Raw genomic sequence first — 24,362 nt, 5'->3', positions numbered from 1 at the left:
ATGGATAAACCAACATTAAAGAAAGTAATAAAATATATTTCTGTATCTTGTCAAAAGAATGAAAATAACAGTACCATGGACACTTTTTGGTTTCAATGACATATGCGTCTGAAAAGTAGTTCAGAGAACTAACTACCTAAATAGAAATAAAAATTAATACTCATCTACCAAAAATGGTAAAAAAAAAAAAGGGGTGCATATCCATTCAACTGAGAGTTACATACCATACATGTCATGCACAAATTACAAATTTTCAAAAATTTAGAATAGTAGAATTTAGAATATGAGAAGATAAGCCCCATAGTAACTATTCAGAATAAAACTTGATCTTGTTTTGGTGGTTTGAAGATACGCCAAAAATTTGCCATGTTGCTATTGTACTTTTTTTTTTTTTAAGATTTTATTTATTCGTGATGAAAGGGAGAGAGAGAGAGAGAGAGAGAGCATGAGCAGGGGAGGAGGGTGGTGGTGGTGGAGAGGAGGGGCAGAGGGAGAGGGAGAAGCAGGCTCCTGCTCAGCATAGCTGTCCCAAGACCCCAAGATCATGACCCAAGGCGAGGGCAGACGCTTAACGGAGTGAGCCACTTAGGTATCCCTCTTGTACCTTCTATTAATAGAATGTTCACATTTTCAATTCAGGTTTTTCTGGGACTATCCTATTGTAGAGATTTAGAAGTGTATCATACCCAAACAATAAGTGCACACTACATTGTCTCATGTGGACAAAATATTTTCTCCCTTTCCCTTCACTAAAAAATGACCCATTAAGCACAAGTATTCTCCAGGTGTATAAGATAGGACTGGAACAGAGTTAGGTTTCCAGGGCCGGAAGATGGACACTTCCCAGATGGCATCTCAACCATCACATAATTCTCAGCTGCCTTATTGACATCTTCTGTCCAGAACCTCACAACCACTGCACAATGATTTAACATAATTTATTCATTTATGAGCCCGGCACGTGCCAGAAATTAGGGGTGCTGAGATAGATAAGATAATGACTGAGATGGACATACAGTTAGATAATTAAATTTGGTATGAAATAGGTAATTAAACATGCAGTGTGGTAGGGAGCACAGAGGAGTGGTACCCAATCTGTGTAGACTCCAATTACTACAAATATGTCTCAACTTGACCTCATTAAATCTGTCCCCACCCAAACTCCTACTACAAGAAACTCATAGCAGATGATATGCAAACTATGGGGGCCTGACATGACTTGTGAGAACAGGTCAACTCTGTACCTCAGAAGTTGTTTCAAGGCAACCTATGTTATGAAGTTCCCGCAGAGCCCTCCCAAGGACAGGAAAGCCCTAGAATGAAGCTCAGAAAAACTCTAATTTTTGTTCTGATTCTACCTAAGTATAACCTTGGGACACATCACTTTACCTCTTTGTTCGGTAAAAGGAGCACTTGGAAGGAAAAAAGGGGGATCGTCCCTTACAAAATAAGAGTCTCTGAGACAGATACTGGTCATATCAAGCTCTGTTTAGAGAGGGGAGCTTGACCAGCAGACATCTGGCAGGGGCACCTGGGTGGTTCAGTAGGTTAAGCTTCTGCCTTTGTTGCAGGTCATGATCTCGGGGTGCTGGAGCCCCAGTCGGGTTCCCTGCTCAGTGGGGAATCTGCTTCTCTATCTCCCCCTACCCACCCCCTGCTCATGCTTTCCCTCTCGTGTTCTCTCTCTCTCTCTCTCAAATAAATAAACAAAATCTTAGGGAAAAAAAAAAAAAGAGAGAGAGACATCTGGCAGCCAGTCCCTGGGGTTTTGTGAGACACTGGCATTTACTACTCCAGTGGTTTGCAACTTAGGCTGTACATTAAAATCAACTGGGCAGTGTTTGAAGCTATACACATGCTCAGGGGAAAACCAGCACAGTGAAATCAAATTCTCTGGGGCTCGAGAAACACTGCTCTGGCCTGATGCACGTGAACGCCGACTACCTGACCGCTGATTTCGTGTTCACCAAACCATCATCCCTGATTAATATTTGGCTTTCCACACAGATTCAACAGGGAGAAAAATGTGCTGGTTAAAATGACTATTTCTGGTCCTGTGACATTTATAAATCTCTGTGAATTCATGAATTGGCCTTCTCTTTCCCCTACCTCCATCCTATGAATGGAGGTAATGTGAATCAGCTCCTGAGAGCTTGGCCTGCTGTCAGTGTGGGGACACATCACGTGTCTAAGCTGGTGGGGCTGGGGCCAGGGGCGGGGCTGGGGCCAGGGGCTGGTGTTTGGAGATCTTACCAGCTAATGAATGCCAAACATCCAGGCCCCTCAGGAGGTGTGCTGCTACCTGTTCCCACGAGAAAAGTGCATGCCTGTGAATTGCTTTGTGTGTGGGCAAAGCTAGTGAATGTGCACTACCCTTCCCATACCTTAAGGCAGGATTTCCTGCTTTATTCTTCTTGTTCTTAAGGGAATAATCTTTTATTTTTTAAAAAAAGGTAGACATCTTCTATGTAATCTGTAAGATTCTTCCCTAGCAATCATCATTCATGATTGGCTTCAGTTATTTCTAGTATTTTAGAAATAGGATTCTTACTCCTATAAGGAGTGATTTTCTCCAGAATTTCCCTATGTCATTTTATAGTGTTTTCTAGCAAGCCTTGTATTAAAAAAAGAAGGAGAGAAATATCTACTTGTTCTCAACCTGGCCACCCACCATTCTATCTAGTCAAAATAGAGCTCATTAAATGCATTTGTATCTTTTCAAAGGCATGATTCACATAAGTCTCAGGGACAGACGTATCTGGGGAAATGATGTCCCAAGATAAAATTCAAATTTCTCCTTATTCTCACAATGTGTTCTTGTCCCTGAGTAGCCAGACCCTGAGCAGGTTTTTCCTTCCAGATGATAAAGTTATCTCTCTTTTTTTTTTTAAGATTTTATTTATTTATTTGACAGATGGAGATCACAAGCCGGCAGAGAGGCAGGTAGAGAGAGAGGAGGAAGCAGGCTCCCCGCTGAGCAGAGCCTGCTGTGGGACTCAATCCCAGGACCCTGAGATCATGACCTGAGCCAAAGGCAGAGGCTTTAACCCACTGAGCCACCCAGGTGCCCCATAAAGTTATCTTTTTCTTAAATTATGATAAAATATACCCAAAATTTACCTTTTAAACCACCTTTCAATATTCTATTCAGTGGCATTAAGGACCTTCACAGTACTGTGCCACCATCAAAAATGTCCATCTCCAAATTTTTTCATCTTCCCAAATGGAAACTCTATACCCATTAACGATCATCTCCCATCCCGTCTCCCCCTAGCCCCAGGCAGCCACTACTCTCCTTTCTGTCTCCATGAATTTGACTAATCTGGGTACCTCATAAAAGTGGAATGATAACATTTGTCCTTTTGTGACTAGTTTATTTCACTTAGCATAATGTCTTCCAGGTTCATCCATGTTGTAGAATGTGTGAGAATCTCTTTCCTTTTCGGGCTGAATAAATTCAGTGTGTGTGTGTGTGTGTGTGTGTGTGTGTATCACATTTTGTTTATCTATTTATCTATCTATGGACCTTTGGGTTATTTCGACCCAATTTGATTATTGTGAATAATGCTCTTATGAACATTGGTGTAAAAAAATCTGGTTAGGTCCCTGCTCTCTGCTCTCAATACTTTTGGTATATACCCAAAAGTGGAATTGCTCGGTCATATAGTAAGTCTGTGTTTAATTTTTTTTTTTTTTTTTTAGAACTGTCATAGTGTTCTCCACAGTGGCTGCACCATTTTACATTCCCACCAGCAATACACAAGGGGTCTGGTTTTTCCTCGTGCTAACATTTCTTAGTTTCTATTTGTTGTTGTTGTTACCAGCCATTCTAATGGGTATGAAGAGCTATGTCATTACTTTTTTTTTTTTTAAAGAATTCATTTATTTAGTTGACAAAATGAGAGAGTGAGAGAGTTCACAAGCAGGCGGAATAGGGGGTGGGGAGAAGCAGGCTGTGGGACTTGATGCAGAGCTCAATCCCAGAACCCTGGGATAATGACCTGAGCCAAAGGCAGACACTTCACCAACCCAAGCACCCCTATCATTGTGGTTTTGATTTGCATTTCCCTAATAATTGGTGATATTGAACATTTTTTCATAAGCTTATTATCTATTTGCACATCTTCTTTAAAGAAATGTTTATTCAAGTCCTTTGCTCATTTTAAAATCAGGTTATTTGCTTTCTATTGTTGAAATGTAGGTTTTTAAAAAATATATTCTGGATATTAACCCTTTATCTGGATACGAATCCTTTATTCCTTTGCAAATATCTTCTCCCATTCTTGTGGGTTTTCTATTCACTGTGTTGATAGTGTTCTTTGATGCACAATAATTTTTTTTTAAATTTTGATGAAGTCTAATTTATCTATTTTTTTCTTTTGTTGCCTGTACTTTTGGTGTCATAGCCAAGAAATCAGAACCAAATCCAATGCCGTGAAGCTTTTCTTGTATGTTATCTTCTAAGAATTTTATAGTTTTAGCTTTTATATTTAGATCTTAAATCCACCTTGAGCTAATTTTTGTATGTGGCAGAAGGTATGGGGCCAACTTCATTCTTTTGCAAGTGGATATTCTGTTTTCCCAACGCCATTTGGGAAAGACTGTCCTTTCTCCATTAAATGGTCTCAGTACCCTTGTTGAAAATCATTTGATCATACACACAAGGATGTTTTTCGGAGCTCTCTATTCTATTCCACTGGTCTCTAAGTCTGCCTTTATGCCAGTATCATGCTGTTTTCTATCACTGTAGCTTTGTAGTAAGAATTTGAAATCCGAAAGTGTGATACCTCTAACATTTTTGTTTTTTGTTTTTTAAATTGTTTTGGCTATATACAGTCCCTTGAGATTCTATATGAATTTTAAGATGAATTTTTCTATTTTTGCAAGAAATGCTATTGAGATTTTGGCAGGGATTGCATTAGATGTATAGATTGCTTTGGGTAGTTAGAGGCATCTTAGTAATACCGTCTTTCAATCCATGAGCACGGATGTCTTTCCAATTATTGGTGTCTTCTTTAATTTTTTTTAGTAATGTTTTTCAGCTTTCAGTGTCTAAGTCTTTCTCCTTTTTGCTATAGGTTATCCCTAATTGTTTTATTCCTAAAATATCTGCCTTGGTAGCAGCCCCAGAGTTGGAATGGAAGAGAGCAGCTAGCATGATGCAAACCCGGGAGGTCAGCAGGAGGAATAACTGTAAGCACTAGAGGTAAAAGTTTTTATGTGAACAGGTTGTTCCCAGAAAAGTCACTAGGTTCAGACTAAAATGCTCCTGATATGATCCATGACAGTAGCTGTCAGCCTGTGCATTAATATTTGTTGTCCCTGATGATAGAGAATGAGATAGACAATTGATCTTGGAGAGGTTGCTAGATGGTTCTTTTACTGCAAGCTTTTATTTGATATTTATTACAAGAGATGTCCATGACTGTTAGCTGAGATCTATCCTGGAAGCCAGCCTTTACTCCTACTAGAGAGGAGTGAGATCACACAGGTTTTTCATGTCTGGATACCTTAGTGGCTTTAAATATATATTTTTTCCTATAAGACAGCAAACGTTTCAGGGATGCCTGATTAGTTTTGCAGAGGGAAGAATGTACTGTTACCACCATTTCATGACTTGTACTTGTACTTAATATGCCCTCTTGTAGCACAAGCTACAAGAATGTACTGTTACCACCATTTCATGACTTGTACTTAATATGCCCTCTTGTAGCACAAGCTTTCCTGCCACACATCACAGATCGAAATATGAATTAGGAGCCCCCAGCTGAACATCGGAGTGTGTAACTGTGTTACAGTCCATTTCCAACCTGTAGGCCCAATCTCCAAGGAGGCAACTGAAAGATGTTCTTATGGATTTCAATATAATATAGTGTTGATTTGTTTCCCTCTTAGAGCTGACAGCAGCTAACGATTACACTGCAACCTCAAAGGAAGCGAGCAGTAAGAAACAGGCAGACAGCTCCCCAGCAGGTACCTGACAGGATTCGGAACTGCTGATTTATTTTCATCGTGATGGTGATAGAGTGGGAGGAGGGGAGGAAGCTGTCATTAAGTACAGATTCAAAAGAGACCTTGAGAACCATAGTGCTCATAGGTAGCTTTAAATCTGACTTATGTCTATTGCTGTATTCCTAGGCAACACTGTTACTGTTACCCGTATTATAAGTAATGCCAATGAAAGGTTAATAAATACCGGATTGCCAGCTCACCTTGCAAATATGTCAGTTTCACTTGGTCTTATCTGCATAATGAAAACTGTAAAATGATTAACTCACATGACACCTTTTCTGTTCCTGCTGATAAAAAATGGTGTTTTTACCATACTGACTATATTTTAAGGAGTAAGTAATGACGGACGGACTGATTAATGCTCAAAACTGGCTCCCGTAGCATCCACTGTTAAAAATGACAGCAACTTGTGTATGTGTATGTGTCTTCCCTGGAAGGTTGCAAGTTTCTTGAGTTTTGGGCCCCCTTTTCACTCATCTGTGTATGACAGAATAAGCACTAAATAAACTCACTCAACAGACTTTTTTTTTTTTTTTTTTTTTGGCCCTCTATCTACCAGATGTGAAGACAGAGATGAATAAGACAGATCTTTATCCTATAGAAGCTCTGAGTTAGCATGGGAGGCATTATCTAGAGTAGCTACCAACAATAGAAATACAGTTCACACCATAAATGCCATAATCGAGAGCTGGTGTTGATGAATGCAAGCAGGATACACAGTAAGGTTAATGCATTTTAGTTTCCAACTCTTTGTGTTTGGAGGTGAAGGTGATGGCTAGAGGTCAGATCTGTGTCTTCTACTGGCAAACCAAATTAGAAACCTCATTGTGTCCTTACCCTCCCTGAAATAAGCTCAGAAAGAAAGGCCAACAGAACAGCTCAGCTTTACAGTCTGTGGGAAACATTGGGGGCAGTCTTGTCCTGAGCTCTCAGATCTTCCCACACTTGGTTGAAGACTGTTAAGAGAGAGATGCCTGGCTCTCTGGGCTTGCTTTGAAAAGTTTTGCTCTGTGCTCTTCTGCCAGCTTGCTAGGTAAAGATGTCTCCTGCTAAAAATAGGAGCAGGAAGGCAAGGTTCAAAAGCAGGAGGCAGAAAAGGGCTGAAGGAGATGTCCTCTTAAAGGAGCCAAGGGACGGAAGGAAGGGGAGGGCCTGAGGGACAAGAAAGGCAATTCCCTTTTGTTTCTGTGTAGGAATTTCCACGTGCTGTTACCTCAGGAAATCACCTCAACAGCATTGCTAGGTATATGTTATTACTTCCCATTTCATGTAGCTAATCATTCCTCATTCAATACGTATTTATCCTCTCTCCTGTGCAGCACTGTGGGAGGCCAGCACTGTGCTCAAGGCCGCTTCCTCCATTGGCTTTCCACGGGAGATGGGTTGGATCCCATCCCGCTCGGAGTCCAGCTAGAGGGCCGCCACCAAGCTGGGAAAGGTGTTGCTGAGAATGCATTCACTTGCGTCTCCGAGGCAGATTGCAAGGGGCAAGCTCAGGTCTCCTGGGGTGAAGAATTTCTCTCCTGCTTGTGAAATTGCTCTGGTTGCCATCACCAAGCAGATTTACAGCCTACTGAGAACTGGCTCTTGAATAGCCGCAGAGAGGCGAATGAAAAGGAACGGAAGCTAAGCAGATTGTATGAGATTTTATGATTTCATTTTCATTTCAAAGTTTTGTGAGGGGTTGAGTCAAGGAGAGGGGCAGGAGGCCCCAGGAAATCACCTTTCTCCCTCCTCCGGCATGCAGGAAGTTAGAGGAGAGAGGCCTGGACCCCAGAGAGCTACAAGGTGTTCCCTTAGCATTTTCTTCTGGAAACTGAAATAAAAAGATAAAATGAAACACAGATCAACTCTACAGATCTTTCTAGAACAATGTACTGGATTAGGTATTGGAAAGGAGTGGACACAGGGATAGCAAGTGTGGTTGCTAAGGAATTCATAGGAGTTTAGACCTGTAGATCAATATGCTAGTGGCTAAGAATTTGTGCTGAGGGGCGCCTGGGTGGCTCAGTGGGTTAAGCCTCTGCCTTTGGCTCGACTCATGGTCTCAGGGTCCTGGGATTGAGTCCCGCATTGGGCTCTCTGCTTGGCAGGGAGCCTGCTTCCCCCTCTCTCTCTGCCTGCCTCTCTGCCTACTTGTGCTCTCTCTCTGTCAAATAAATAAATAAAATCTTAAAAAAAAAAAGAAAGGACAAGAGTCTGCACTAAAACTTGAAACAGATCAAGCTATGAGTTCTAGTTCCAATACTTACTAGAAAAGTCTAGGTGAATTACTTCACTACTCTGAACCTGTATACATGGCAGTGGGACCAATCATACGTGTCACAGAAGATGCTGTATATTTCTCTGGAAAATGCCTCCTAAGTGGGTCATTATACCCAACTTAAAGCTCTCTAACATTCTTCCATCATACTTGGGATAAAAAGGTGTGAAAAAGTCCAACAAGGCCCTGGCCCTTCCAACTAGTATAGACTACACCTGTTCTCAATAGCCTTCCCACCACACCTGACCCTTTCTCTTCATGGAAACATCATGACATAATTGTACAGATGCTGGCTTCTAGTCTTACTTCCTGTTTGCCTCCACTACAAAAATGGAATCTGTGGGAGCACAGGGACTGCTTCTAATTTTGTTCTTTAATCCCCATAGATGCTCACGTTGCCAAGATCTTGGGTACTCAGTAAGCATTTTTGAATGAACAAATGAATGAACGACGGATGAATGAAAAGTGTCTGGCCCACAGCAAGCAGTCATCAGACGGTAGCTCTTACTCTTGTCATTGGTAGCAGTGAGTTTTTATACTTTGGGGGGAGAGAGACCCCCTACACATGAAACCACTGGAGTGCTGGATAGCTTTACAGTTTAAAATATGCTGGTGATGAGGCATCTCACTGTCAGTCTCAAACTAATCTTAAGAGATAAACAGTCCAGGTGTCCTAACCCAACCGTACCAACACAAAAACTGAACTAGAGTAAAGGAAAAGTCTCTGCTTCAAAGTCCCACAGCCAGCTAAGGAAGATCAAAGTGCAGATGTTCAACATTCCAGCTTGTGTAGTAGAAAGGCGAGAAAGCTCCAGGCCCAAGCTGAATGGAGGAGAAGCCTCCAGCGCAATGCCAGGCAAAGCAAGAACTTGGCCCTTCTTCTGAGTCGGGGAGAAAAGGAGAGGAGGGGAGTTCATGATGACGAGGGATGTTTATGACTTAAGGAAATAGCCTTCCAGCCACCTTCTTCCCCAGCTCTGTAAAATTGGCCGGGGCGGGGTGGGGGAGAAAAAAGAAAAAAAATTTTTCAGAAAAAAATAAAGCAGGTACTGCCAAATGCTGCCCCGCTTTGTTCCAATACAGTCTCTGCCCAGCAAAGGCCTGGAGGGGAGACACACTCAACGTTGTTCACAGAGTGAGCAGGTCAGCAGAAGTGAGTAGGAGAGAGTCTTCCTGAGATGGGATTGGAGTCGTGAGGCAAAGCCACCTGGCCCGCACCCCCGGATCTCCCCTACCCACGGCTCTGACCTCTTACGGTCCCTCCCACCCTTTTGAATGCACCATCGTGGAGTGGCTGTATGCTTTTGCTATGACTGCTCTAGTAAATTACCACAAACTTGGTGACGTACAACAACACACCATTGTATTCTCTGGAGGGCAGAGGTCCAAAATCAGTTTCACTGGGCTGAGACCAAGGTGCCAGGAGGCCCACACACTCCCTCTGGAGGCTCTAGGGGAGAACCTTTTTCTCGCCTCTTCCAGCTTCAACTGGCCTCTGACAGTCCTTGGCAGGGACCCACATCACCCCAGTCTCTGCCTCCGTGATCACATTACCTTCTCCTTTTGTGTTGTCAGATGTCCCTCTGCCCCTCTCTTATAAAGATGCTCGACTATATTTAGAGCCTACCTGTATAACCCAGGATAATACTCCCATCTCAAGATCCTTAATTAATTCCCATCTGCAGAGTCCCAATTACTATATAAGGTAGTATGGTTAAGGAATATAAGCTTCCAGGAATTTGGGCCGTTTGATCACTGAAGCGCGTTATTTAGCCTGCCACTAATAATCGTGGTTAAGAATTAGGATTCAGATGATCTGTATCAAATCCTGGCTTTGTTCTTATCAGCCCTAGAACCAGAGACAAGTCACTTTCCATTCTGTGACCTTGTTTCCTCATCTGTGAAATCAAAGTATGAATGGGAATAAGCCCTATCTCACAGAATTGTTGAGTGGGTTAAAGATCAAAGCAAATGAAGTACATCTTAATACTCAGTAAATGTTAACTATTGTTCCTTGAACTGAGTAAATGTTAAACTTTCCTTTTCTTTGTTTTCTTATTTTTCCTTCCCTTAGTCCTTCTGCAACACACTTTAATGCAAACCCCAATATATAAAGCAGATCAAGGGTGGGCTGCCCTGGTTGAGAAGGTAAGAAGAGAGGAGCCGGTCTTGTCACCCCCAAGGCCTCAGCCACTGCCTAGTCACCGGGGAGAATCTTGGGGGTCTTTTCATAGGACACAGGCAAAAAAAAAAAAAAAAAAATATATATATATATATATATATATATATATATATATATATATATTAGACAATCTGTCCAAATCAATTCATCCAACTGAAATCTGTTTATGGCTATGTGTCAGGCCTGGGATATAGAAGTTAAAAACATGAACTCCATCAGATTGCCCAAGAAACATCCTGGTTCTGCCCCTGGTTGTGTGGCTTTGCACAAGTTATTCTGTGCCTTGGATTTCCTCTTCTATAAAATGGTAATGATAATAACGTCTGACTCACACAGAATTTTTATAAGGAGAAAACGATTTTACATTTGCAAAGTCCTTAGGATAAGGTCTGACACATGCTATGTGGTAGCTATTTTTGTTATGTGCTAGAGGTACAAAGAGCAGCAGGCACCATCTGTGCCCTAGGGACTCTCATAGAGAGCTAGGGATGGCAGATAAGGGGCCCTGACCCAAGGCCAGGTTTTTGTGGGTCAGGGGACAGGAGGCATCGGTCAAGGGGAAGGAAGTCTGAGTCACACTGAAGAAGAGATGTGGAGCCACAGAACCCAGTCGGCTTTGAAAGAAGGGTGGCTCTGTGGCAAGGGAAGTGTTCTGGGTCATGGAATCAGGGAAAGGTTGGTAGATAAAATCAGTCAGTGGGTAGATGAAGCTGGATGTGGGCTGCAAGGGATGCTGTGAGAGGAGATCAAACCACAAGAGGTGGAGACCAAGGGCCTTGCGTGATCAAGGGGAGAGTTTCCATCTCATTATGGAGGTCATATGGAGTCATGAAAGGAACTATAAGCTAAGGGAAGATCACTTACTTCTCTTCACCTCCCTTTTCCTGGAAGACCAATGTCCTTGGGTTTCCCTGGAGGGTTGAGAGTTCTGTGTGGCCCTCACTGCCTCTGGGGTGGCTTATGGCTGTAGACAGGCTCAGTAGGGAGTCATTGCGAGGGACTGAATCCTGTCCTCTTGAGGCTTATCTGAGAGATACTGACATGGGAATCTGGGCCAGCCCATGCAGGTCACACTTTCCTTGAGCTGCTAATGAGCTGTGGGTACAAAGGCAGCAGCACTCTAGCTCAGGAGAACAGCCTACTATATGCAACTTAGGGATCAAAACTGCACCCCTAACACAAAGAAATGTGACTGTCTTTGGTTCATCAAATACAACTCAGTAGTTCACAGCTTATTCGAGCTGTAGAACCCCAGAGCTAGAAAATCCTTTGAGTTAGGTGGTTTTTAAACTGGTTCCCCAGAATTTTAGGGTTCCATAGAGATAGATCTGGAACTGTTTTGATCTAAGAGAGAGACTAAGCAGTGGGGCCTGAGTCCACAACCTTTCTTTAACCAGGGCTTTGTTTTATTTACTGAAGTTCTTTGCACAATTTTGTTAGAACTATGAATTTCAGGTTAAAACTACAAAATGGATGGGGTGTCTGTGTGGGTCAGTTGGTTTTGAGCACCTGGTACTTGATTTCAGTTCAGGTCTTGATCTTGGGGTCCTAGGATTGAGGCCCGCATTGGGTTCCATGCTGGGTGTGGAGACTGCTTGGGACTCTCTCTCTCCCTCTCCTTCTGTCCCTCTCCCCAACCTGCTGGCACATGTGCACATGCCCTCTCTCAAATGATGATGATAATAATAATAATAATAATAATAATAAAACTAAAAATTGGAAATCACTTTCTTAGCCAGCCTTCTCATGTGACAGAAGGGAAAACTGAGGCTCAAGCCGAAGAAAATTCAAAGTCACAGGACAGTTGTAGAAAATGATAGATTTAAGGAGCTGGCTTTTCACGACATCATACTGTTGTGAATCTAGAAAAGTCATCTTAAAACAGGTAGACACATTGGCACTGGGTTCCTTCTCACTTCCCTGCCATGGGTCCGCTCTTTTTCTGGGGTTGGTCCCCCTGCTTCCTTTCCTTCCTTATCTCTTCTATCATGTTTTATCTCTTCTCCCACCATGAAATTAATTTTAGATTTTTTTGGTCAGGTAGAATGGGGGGGCTCCCGTACTCCCCTATTTTGGTCTCCTTATCATCCCAAGTTCCCTTTTCATTTCTGAGGTCTTTATAAATATACTTATGTGGACAGAATTAAGAACAATTAAATTGATTTCCCCTTTCTCTCACTTCCCCCATTTTATCTCTCCACATCCCAAAGAGTTAAAACTTGGATTTCCCTCAATACTTGTATATTGTTTGTTTGAGTTTCCTGCAGCAGAAACAGATAGTATTTAACTGCATATCGAGAAGTTTGCTGGTTATATTCACTGTAAATTTTATTTCATCTATCTTTTTTGTTTTATTTGGGAGGTTATTTGGGAGGGTGGTTGATTTGTTTTTAAATATTAAAGAAGAATCTGTCAAAAAAATTTTAAAAAAGGAAGGTTGAAAGTAGCCTGTTATATAGACTACATTATCCATTCAATTTGGAATTCTGTTTTATTTCTGAGGAAAGAGGTGGGAAAATCAAGTACTTCCCTTGAATGTTCTCTGGAAATTTCCAAGGATGGGAAGATGTGTTAAACTTTATTTTTTTCCCCCCATGGTGGGTAATTAGTCTGGGCTCTTGAAAGCGTGCATAGTGGCCTACTTTGGAGAAACAGCTAAAAGCAGCTCTACCTCAAATCTATTCCCTGACATTCACACACACACACACACACACACACACCACCACCACAACCACCAGCACAGCCAGGGGGTGTCCTATGTTCTTCACAGCTGCCCTCCCTGTGGGGAACTTTGTTCGTCATCAGCTCTGGGATGAGGGAACTAGGTCACCTGCTTTTCCCTGTGAGCAGGAAGGTGAGGGCTGCACACCCACTGGCCTGGGGCTGTTGCAGAGCAGAGACGAGGACCAGCCACATTCTCTTTCACAGACTTTCATCTCAGGACCCAAAATGCTTTGGTTTCGAACCGCGAACAAAAGCCTTCACATTTCATATTTCTCTCCCTGTCGCTGTCACCCACACCTCCTCCTTTCCCTTTTTATTTATTAAAGGTTTTTCTGACAAGTAAATGGAGCACCACAGCCTTCCAAGTTCCCATCTATCTCCAGGGCCTTATTTTCTCCCTTCCAGAGGGAAGGACTGAGTCACATAGAAAGTCGCCGCTGCGCATGCAAACAGAGCTCAGCAGATAGGGGCAGCCAGGAGGTGAGGTACAATAGACTGCTTGCACATGCCCCACCCTGCCCTGACACGACTAAATACAACCACAGCCACCCATATAGTCGTATCCCACAAACCATGCCATAGACACGTTCCATACACGCAGGACTGCTGGAAGCCCCTAGTTTCAGAATTCAGTGGAGGAAAATGCACTGCATTGTCTGTCCTGAGTCTACCATTGTCCATGTCGCTGTCCCCTCCCTGTCCAAGACCTTGCCCCAGAGAGCTACAGAGTGGTCAGAGGAACAGCCCCTGTCTCAGGCATCTTGCCCAGACCAGCTTCTCCTTTATTTTCCCAACATGTCATCCTTAAACTCCTGGTCTTGTATTTGGGCTTTTGATACTCAAGCTTGGTCTTTTTTTGGCTTACATCTTAGGTTTGAGTTTCCCCAGAAACAGCCTGAACCAGTGGTGGTTTATTTGGGAGGTGCAGACAACCTTGATAGAAGAATCACAAAGGAAAGGAAGGCAGACAACAAAGTATGCCTTATGAAGCCAGCCACTCCAGAGAATTCCTGGATCACTGCTCTGTGGGGAAGCTCTTGGATACAGTGCAAACCACACGCCTCAGAGTCATGATACCCAAGGAATGAGGGAACTAGAGTATTTATACAGCAAATCCAGATAGCATTTGACATAGGGGCTACGAATTTCCAGTGCTTCTGCTCTGCCACTTACTGGCAGAGCAGCCTTTCATGGAGGAAAGGGATTCTGGGAAATAAGGCTCTTGGGTACTGTGATCCAGATGCTGGCAGTTGGAATCGAAGGGTTTGAGAGATCTGGATGGGGCACTGGCAGCGTTTGCTATAGGTTGCCAAGCCTGGCTTCTTCCTTGGCTTCCCACACCTGTCTCAAGGTGGGCCAATCGCATATCTTCCTTGGGATTTTAGAACTTGGAAATGAAAAGGCAGAACAAGTGTCAGTTCCTCTCTGCTTGTGAGGGGCCCTGCCCCCAACTGTTGGGAATAAATCCAGGGTGCAATGGGAGAAAAGGAAGCTGACACTCCAAGAAAAGTGAACATGACTAGAGAGAATTCTACTGGGTTCTAGTCTATGGTTCCAGCTGAGATGCCTTGAGATCCAGCTAAGTTCTCCACTGCAAACCTTTAAGGAATTCTCTGCTTAAGCTATTTGATTTGGGGTTTATTCCCTTGAATTTAAATGAGTTCTGATTAGTGTACCCCTGTATAATCTTGGGTTGTTTCTTCCTTGCCACTATCCAAAAATAATAACAAATAAAATGATCATAATCATTGCACTGATACTATGTGTCACATTTTTCTGGTAAACATTAGAGTATAAAGGGAGAAGCAATTATCCCATGAGCAGAATCTGCCCATGACCCTAAATATTCTTATCTTTGTTTTCTCTACTTTCTCTAATGGTCCTTATTTGGGCCCCAGTTCTCTTCAGTGGGCTAGGTATTTTATATGTCTTGTTCCTACCCAGGCTTGTTTCTTGCTTAAGTGCTATCCCTCTTTAAGCTGGATTTCTTCTCTCAGCCAGTGTGAAATCCATTAAAAATTAGCCTCCATAGTCCTCCTGAAATTTAAATTTCTTTTGCAAATAGAATAGAACTCCATTTGAAAGTTGAAAGAAGTGTCCATGTATGATTTGCCTTTGCAAAAGGGAAATTTACTGACTCACATAGTGAAAAGTTCAAGAGTAACAGCTCCAAGTATAGCTGCATCTAGGAGCTCCAACAATGCCGTCATAGCATACTATTGTTACATCTCTCAGACCTGCTTTCCTTGATACTGGCTTCATTCTCAAGTGAGCTCCAGCCACAGAGTCACCTCTCTCTTCATCTCCAGCAGCTTTAGGATAACACCCTATCAGCAGAACCTTGAGGCCAATGTTCACTAATCAACTCTCATTGGCCAGCTTGGGTCTTATGTCAAACCTTGACTTATCACTGTGGCCATAATCATATGGTTCTATTACTGGTTGTGTTTCGGTAATGTGCTCACATCTGGATTGGGGGAAAGAGTTGGGTCCCTAATCCACAATGCCTGGGGTTGAGGAAAGGAGGGGCTGAAAAAGAAAAGAAAGGAAAGGAAAAGAAAAGAAAGGAAAAGAAAATTACTCTTCTCAGAGAAGTGTAATTGCATGCAGGATCCACAGAAACACTCAGTCCCTGCACCATGGAAACAGCTACCTGTGAGAGCACCTCAGTTTGTGCATTTGTGGCACAATATCTTCCCTCAATCAATAACATACAAAAACATCTAACCACAAATTTTTCTCTGTTCTTCTGGAGGAAGGGGATATAGAGAGCAGAAGACAGAAGGACCCTGAAGCATGGTGAGAATTTCTTGGCATCAGAATGTTAGCACTTTGGGCGAAGGAGCTCTCCACCAAGCACTGCTTTTGGCCTTAGTGCCAAACAGGAGAAAGAAAGGAATGCACAAGCTGAAGCAAGCACTGGGAGGGACGGTGGTAATTGCCTGGGGCTCTAGCGAAAGCCCTGCCAGAGCTAACATTTGAAGATAGTTATCAGGACTTCTCTATAATACAGTTCTGTGTTCACCAAACAGAAAGCCAGGGAAATCTTCTCTGATGCCCTAGAGCAGGGTTAGTCACTTAGCATTCTGCACACACCCTGCTATCTGACTCACTTAAGCAGCATTGTATTATAATTGTGTTTACATATCTGTCTCCACTAGAATGCCAGCTCCCAGGACTACTATGTCTTACCTTACAAATCACTCCCCCATTGAAATAACACCGGGGAAGTGTTGTACTAGAGCACTTATTACATACTAATATACCATACATTTTGTTTACTTATTTGTTTAGTGTCTTTCTCTCCTTCAACTGAAGGGCAAGCTCTCTGAGTACAGGGACTTTATCTGTAGTTTTCTACAGGAATGTATCCTCAGCACCTAGGACAGTGCCCAGCATAGAGTAGGTACTCGGTAAATATTTGTTAAATGAATGACCTCCAGGAGACCGGAGGTGAAGTGAGAGGAGAACCAGGGAGTTCATTCATTCATGCATTCATTAATTCCAGAAGAGGGGAACTGGATGCTGGCTAGGAAATAGCAAGTGTCCTCTATTATGGTGGGTAAAACATGAGTCTTCCTTGTTCTTCCTGTCATTTTTAAATTATCTATTTAACAGTAACTTCTCTTTCAAACAATGATCAACTGTTTTGATGAACCAATGAATTAGAAAATAAACCATAAATGCCATATTGAAAAACTTTAACAACAACAAAAAACCTTAGCAGCACTTCATTGAATAAGTTAATGGGATGTTAAATGGGACTGTTCCTGCTTTCTTGGGAATTTTGTTTGAGGACCAAGAGGTTAAGAACACCCACACATCCTAACAACATGCGAGAATAGCTATGCTTGATTTACTAAGAGAGTCTCCTAACACTAGCTCATAACTACATCATTAGGAAGAACTGTGTTTTTTTTAAGATTTTATTTATTTATTTGAGAGAGAGAGCATGAGAGTAAAGAGGTCAGCAGGAGAAGCAGACTCCCTGCTGAGCAGGGAGCCTGATGTGGGACTCGATCCTGGGACTCCAGGATCATGACCTGAGCTGAAGGCAGTTGCTCAACCAACTGAGCCACCCAGGCACCCAGAAGAACAGTTTTTGAAGAGTAGTAGGTGTACTAATTTTCATCTTTCCTATCTACTCCCATGGTACTTTTGCTTTACCTTGAGCCATATGAAGACAGTGTTTTAAGAGACTCATTCAGGGAGATCTGCATGGGTTCTCTGGAATTTGGAGGACCCAGTGACTCTCAAGGGACAAATCTAAAGGCTGCTGCATGTAGCAGAGCAAAATACAGAAAAGACTTTCCTGGTTGCTGCATTTCTACTGAAGGCAACTAAAGGGATATAATTCCTTGTGGACTAAAATAAAGGCCTCCTAGAAGGGCCAGAGTGGGGTCACCTTAAGAGGGACCCATCCCAGACGGACTACCTGAGGTGGCAATATAACTTTACAGATGGGTAGACCAACATGTGGCAGGGAGGAGGCAAAGCTTGTCCCAGAAGAATTTTAGGAAGGAGGTGTCCAGTAGGGAACCTCCAAGGACATATTAAAGTGCCCCACAAGGAGAAAAACACAGCAAAATACTCCCCTACTGTCTCTGCTACCTTCACTTTGCTTCTATCTTGCTATCACTTCACTGTGATAGAGCCCTGATGAGTGGACTTGTTTTGGTAACTATGTGTTTTTTAATAACCACATGTAGGTAAAAAAGCTGTGGCTTTTGATTCTCTATTCTCAAAAAGAGTACAACCACAGAGTGTTGAGTAGTCCGTGGGTTGGTGAGAAGTGTTTTACATGTGTCAAAATTATTCCCCATTCTTCTTCCCCAAGAGCAAGTGCTTTGGATCTTTGGTAGCAAGAATGGAGAGGAAGGAGATTTTCTAACAGCAGAACTCACAGTTGATTTTGCCTGCCTGATAGAAACACTCCCTTTAGAAACATTGAAAATTGCTATTTCTACTGGAATGGCCTTTTTCTCCTCACCCAAACTGAAAAACATAAGGAGTATTTATTAGATGCTTAAATAACTCTAAGATGATATAGTCAAATAACCAGCAATATGTAAAATTTCTGCATAGACTTAAGATCGTTTGTAGTAGAAGGTTCTGACAGAATACAATCTCTCTTTCATTTACTCATCCAGTTATTCTACAAATATTTATTAAGTAGCTACTATGTTTCTGGTACTCTGTTGAGCATTAGAGGTTCAATAATGAAAAGTTTTTCACAAGCCTAAATTATTTCCCATTCTTCTCAATTCCTTAGCGTATAACAGGGAAGAACAATAGGTATTTAATATTAATTTGAGCATGAGGAGAGTGTTATGGACTGAATGTTTGTGACCCCCCCCCAAATCCCTGATAATAATATCAATATGATGGTATTAGAGATGTGAAGCTTTGGGAAGTAATTAGGTTTAGGTGAGGTCATGAGAATGGGACCCCCACAATGGGATTAGTGTCCTCATAGGAAGAAGAGGGTGGACCAGAGTCCTCTCTCAATCTCTATTTCTCTTTCTCTATCTCCCTGTCTCCCTGCCACGTGAAGGTACAGTGAGAAGGTGGCTCTCTCCAAGCCAGGAAGAAGAATTTTACCAAGAACTGAGTGAGCCACACCTTAACTTTCGTTGGACTTCCCATCTCCAGAATGGTGAGAAATAAATGGCTGTTGCTTAAGACACCCACTTTATGGTATTTTTTTTTTTTATGTGTGTGTGTGTGGCAGCCAGAGCTGACTAATACAGAATGTTATGAAGGGGGATACAGCAGGAGCCCATATAAAAGGGGGACTGAATAGAGTGTAAGAGTCTTGAGTGCCGTCCCTGAAGAAATGATACTTAAGTTGATATAAGTAGGAGGTAGAAAACTTTGGCAGGTTTAACACCTTGACTTCTGTCAGGAAAAGAGAATCCCTTTAAACATTACAGGGATAAAGTGTTTAATACAGAGCTTCCATGAGTGTGGGAGAAGCTGGGGGAGTGAGATCTGGAAGAAGAGTCAGGTTTGGAGAAGCAGGTGCTAACTAGTCCAGCTTGAAGCACAGGTGGGGGCGGAAAAGCTGTAGTTTGTGGGGAAGTTTGAGTTGGGTCTATCTGGCTGTCAAAGTTAGACCGTAAACCTTGTGGTGAGAGCTGTGGTGAGTTCTGAGAAGCCTATCTAGCCACTACACCTGACCAAGCACTCTGTCTGACAATTACCAAACAGCCGCCATGTTTGACTGCCATGATTTTGTGTGAGTAAAGGAGTTTACTTTGTTTTCATTTTCTAAATCTCACATGAATTCCTCTTGTTGCCAGTGAGGAAGAGAGTTCTATGAAAGGTGACTGCAGCGAATCTAGTTCAACAGGTAATGGGGGAGAAAGTTCTGGGCTAATAAAACAGGATGAGCGGAGATGTGGAGGTAAGAAAGCATGGTATGACTAAGAAGGGGAAAGATAGCTAAGGCAATGTCAAGATATAGTAGGAGTTCAGGTTGCAGGAGGTTTTAGCTTTTTATGGATATTGACTCATTTTTCTAAGAGGAAGAGGAAGCCATTAAAGGCTGTCAAACAGGGGAGCACCTGACCAGATTTCCATTGTGAAGAGGTCACTCTGGCTGCAGTATGTAGAGTGGACTGGAGGGGGAGAGGACTGAAGGCAGGGGAGGCTAGAGCAGTCCTCCAGGCAAGATACGGCACTGATTTAGTTAGGCTAGTATGATGGTAATGGGGATGGAGATAAGTGAAATGGTAAAAAATGGTAGGAAAAAGTAGCTTTTAAAAAATACCTTCTTCTTACTAATTTATTGAGCCATATGAAATGGCCATCTTATGGATATGGTCATATGATCATCTTGTGGATGATCAAATATTGGCAATTTCATGTGATTCAGGATAATACATTTTCTAAAGTTCTACAACAGTTACATTGCTCCAGAGGAGAGGCCACTAGGATAGCTGCTGTGACTTTCCTTAATGGCCAGAATTGGGAGCCAGAATGGGCTTTCCACCTACATAAATGCCTGCCAAGAAATACTCAACCCAAAAGGCCTTCAGTAGCAGGTAAGAGGAAATCTAATTCAAGCCAAGTTAACATTTAATCAAACTTTCAGGCACATGAAATTGAAATACCTGTGGTATGGAGACTAGGTTTGTTCAGGAATTTGATTTTATTCCTCAACTCCGTCTCCTCAGTGAGGCAGCTTCATCCTCAAGCAGACTTTCTTCATGATGTGAAAATGGCTGCCATCATCTTAAAAACAAAGGACCTCTGTGCATCTGGCTGGCTCTGTCCAATGAGCATGCGAGATATGGTATATATATATATATATATATTTGTATTTTTACAACCTTATAACTTACAACCCTAAGATCAAGAGTATATGAGTGTATATATATATATATATATATATATATATATATATATATACACATACATATATGTATATGTATATGTATATGTATATGTATATGTATATGTATATGTATATATATGTATGAAAGGCCTTACTGAAGTCTAAAGGATTTCTTAGAGTCATCACATAATCGAAAAGATTTCTTAGGGCCAATGTTAGCCCAGCCTTGCAAACCCTGGGGCGTGTGTTCTTGGGTCCTGAGGCTCTATCCCTCTGTCACATGCTGAGGAGGCACAAGAAAGATTCAGCTTGAACTCATTTCCTGAAATTTGCTCTGGCCCAGAATAAAGAAAAAGAGAGTCATCTTTTCAACTTGGGTTAACAATCCATCTCCTATAATTACATTAAGATGGTTCCTCAAAGGCTGTCTTCCCACCAACTCTTTGAAATGCAGTACAGATATGGGCTTAGAGAAAAGCTGAGTACTGTTTGCAAAGAGCTTGTAAAAGTTTCCATTGTTATAAATGCAGAGAGGAAATATGCTAGACGTTAGCTCTGTGTCATAGCCCAGCTCTTCTAGGAGTGGTCTCCTTGTGAAGAATGCTCATTCATCACCGACCACAATTTTACACTTCTGGATACTCAGATTTTACTACTGAACTCAGCAATCCTGTCTTAGGTTGATGACCCTCCCTGGAAAATGTTGCTGTCCAGAATGCATTCTTGATATTACTAAAGTGACCATAGATCCAGGTTTCCCCAGGGCTGACTGTCCCTGTATCCTGGTTTAGCATTTATCATGGGTAGAAACATCCTGATCTGGGTGACAGACCATATAGTTATCTTAGCTGTTAACCACTTGGCTTATGTTGACAAACATATTGGGTGATGGAGAAAAGATTTAAACAGAAGGGACCAACCTTAATCTAGCCCTGCGATTTTTAGTATGTACCATGTGTCAGACCCTGCATTGAGTGCTTCATGGACATTATCTCAAGCCTCACAATGATCCTTCAAGGGCATTAACATACATATATTTATTTTACAGATGAGAAAAAAAAAACAAGCATATTACCCAAGCCAATGTTCCCAGCTCTTAAGTGGAAAAGAAAGGACTCAGAGTCAGCATAGATACAATCTAGAGGTCAAATAACAATACAGAACATTGATGTCAGTATTGTATTGCTGAAGATGTTTTTATCAACCCCATCCTGATTCAAACTCAACAAGGTGTATGTATAGTACAGCTTCTGTGTAATGTTCACATTCAGAGTTTTATCTGGACGTGGCTTCTTTTTACTCTTCTACTCTGTGGCTATATGAGGAGGACTAGCCTCTAAAATTTTTGGGTAGAGACAGAGCACGAGACAGGAAATCAGAACTGAAGAGGTAGGGTTTTAGACAATCAGGAAGATAACAAATGGGGGTAGTTGATGCTCTTTGGTTCTTATTCTCCAGGGTCTGGGTGTCGAAGAGTTTTGAAGCAGTCAAGGAGAGATGGTTTCTGCTCTGAGGAGCAGGCTGGAAGGAAGGCAGAGATGGCCAGAGGGGTTCTCAACTGGGATGAGAGGGTCATGTGTTATAAGACAGGTTATAAAACTACATGCCATTCTCTTGTTTTGATTTCTTATTCTTACCAGTCTTTCTTTCTTTCTTTTTTTTTTTTTTTAAGATTTTGTTTATTTATTTGACAGAGACAGACATAGGGAGAAAGCAGGGGGGAGCAAGAGAGGGAGAAGCAGGCTTCCCCCTGAGCAGGGAACCCGATGCGGGGCTCAATTCCAGGACCCTGGGATCATGGCCTGAGCCGAAGGCAGATGCTCAATAACTGAGCCTCCCAGGTGCCCCGTACTCTTCCCAGTCTTAAGGAAAAGCATGTTTAAATGCAGCAGGCTTTGCTAGTGAGACCTATGGGATGACTCTTGCCTCTTGCCTATGGGATGACCCACATTTGACCTGAACCATCAAGGAGGGAGCAATACCGACAAATAGGGTATGATCTCTCTTCTGTGTGAAATCTAAAAAAAAACCTCATAGAAAAAGAGATCAGATTTACAGTTACCTGAGGTGAGAAGTAGGGGGATGGGAGGGAGAGTTGGAGGAAGGTGGTGGAAAGATACGAACTTCCAGTTATCAGATAAATAAGCCCTAGGGATGTAACGTACAATACGATGACCCTAGATACCAGTCCCATGTGATATAGAGATCTCCCCCACTATTTGAAAGCAGGTGTTGCTATGAAACCTCTCTTAAGCCAAAGTGGCTCAGAATGAAAATATCCTTTCCTTTCTGAAAGTTCATGTGATGCCACCTCACCTTTTGGAACCACCTACATTAGTAAGACAATGGCATTTTTTCATGTGAATGAAAATCCTCTTCAGCTTTTTTTTGCTTAGTGAGAACAGGTACTCTTGTAGGTCTTTCATAAAAGTGAAGTGGCTTAATGAGAACTTTGGAAAGTGGGCGACACCTGTACAGGAAAGTTGTTAAAAAAGTAAATCCCAAGAGTTCTCATCCCAGAGAGACAAAACCTTTTTCCCCCCTTTTTTTAACTCTATCTCTATGAGAAGACGGATGTTAGCTGAACCTATTGTGGTGATCACTTTACAGTTTATGTAAATCAAACCATCATGCTATATGTCTTAAACTTGTACAAGATGTAAGTCAATTATTTCTCAGTGAAACTGGAAAAAAATTACCTAGTAAGAGGAAACAGAGGGTATTTTTGGAATATTCTGTTGAAGTTTTCAGTGAGAATTCCAGATGAGCCACGATATTAAGCAGCTATTTTATTTTCCGGACTTAAAGTTAGAAGAAACAATCATCATTGTCCATATATAGCAGAATACCTTGACTTGATATTTAGAATTTTCCCAGTAAAATGATAGAGATTAAAAAAAAAATAGTGAGGAGACAGGGTAACACATGGAAAGAAGGACAAGAGCAGAGAGAGTCAGGACACTGCCTCTTCCTCTGTCAGGCAGAATCAGCCGTCAGGGAAATAACGGTGTTAAAGGGGATACGGAGAGAAATTTCTGACTTCAGAGACTCTCGATTAGTCACTGTTGGGTCAACCCCAAGGATGGGGAGAGCGGAGTGCACTGAGTTGAGAGCCTAGCTCTACCACAACTATGAGCTGACCTTAAGCAAATGACAAAATCTATCCAACCCTCAGTTTTATCTTTTCTAAGACGGGGTTCTTCTTCTGGTTATTATGAAGGTTACATAATAAATGAACATAAGTTTTCCTTCCTTTTCCTTTCATATTCTGTCCCCCAGAATATTCCTCCCGGTCACAATCTCCACCTCAAATACTGTCTCTAAGGCTGCATTTAGCTCTCTAATTTCAGGGTTTCAGGTTCAAGGCTGGCTGACTGCAAGGGACCTTCCTGCATGCCCTCAGGAGTCTTCAACTATATACATGGGAAGGGAGGAGGATATGATGAAAATCTGAGTCTGCAAAAAAACAGCAAAAATGGCAGAAAATCAAGCTGAGAACACCTTTGAGCTGAAAAAGGAATCATGATGGGGCTGGGGAAGGTCCGCCACAAACCACTGGGGGAGGAACTGACCGAAGGACAGCAAGAACAGGCATCCACGGGATCTCCACCAAATGCTGCCAGCACTCTTGCCCTCCATAGCCTCCAGTTTTCTGCACACCGAATCATTACCTTTCCCTACGGATCAGCTTCTGGAGATCTCAGTTGCAGACAGTTTTTAAATTTCACAGCCTGTAGCTTCTTCTTACAACCAGAGAAAGACCAAACCACCCTCTCTCCTTAGTGTCAAGGATAAACACAGGGGGCTGCGCTTGAGGGATTTGCTTACCCTGGGTGCAACCA

This window comes from Mustela nivalis (assembly GCF_964662115.1).
Source record: "Mustela nivalis genome assembly, chromosome: 10".
NCBI classification, from domain to species: domain Eukaryota; kingdom Metazoa; phylum Chordata; class Mammalia; order Carnivora; family Mustelidae; genus Mustela; species Mustela nivalis.
Note: the sequence above shows the minus strand (reverse complement) of the source record.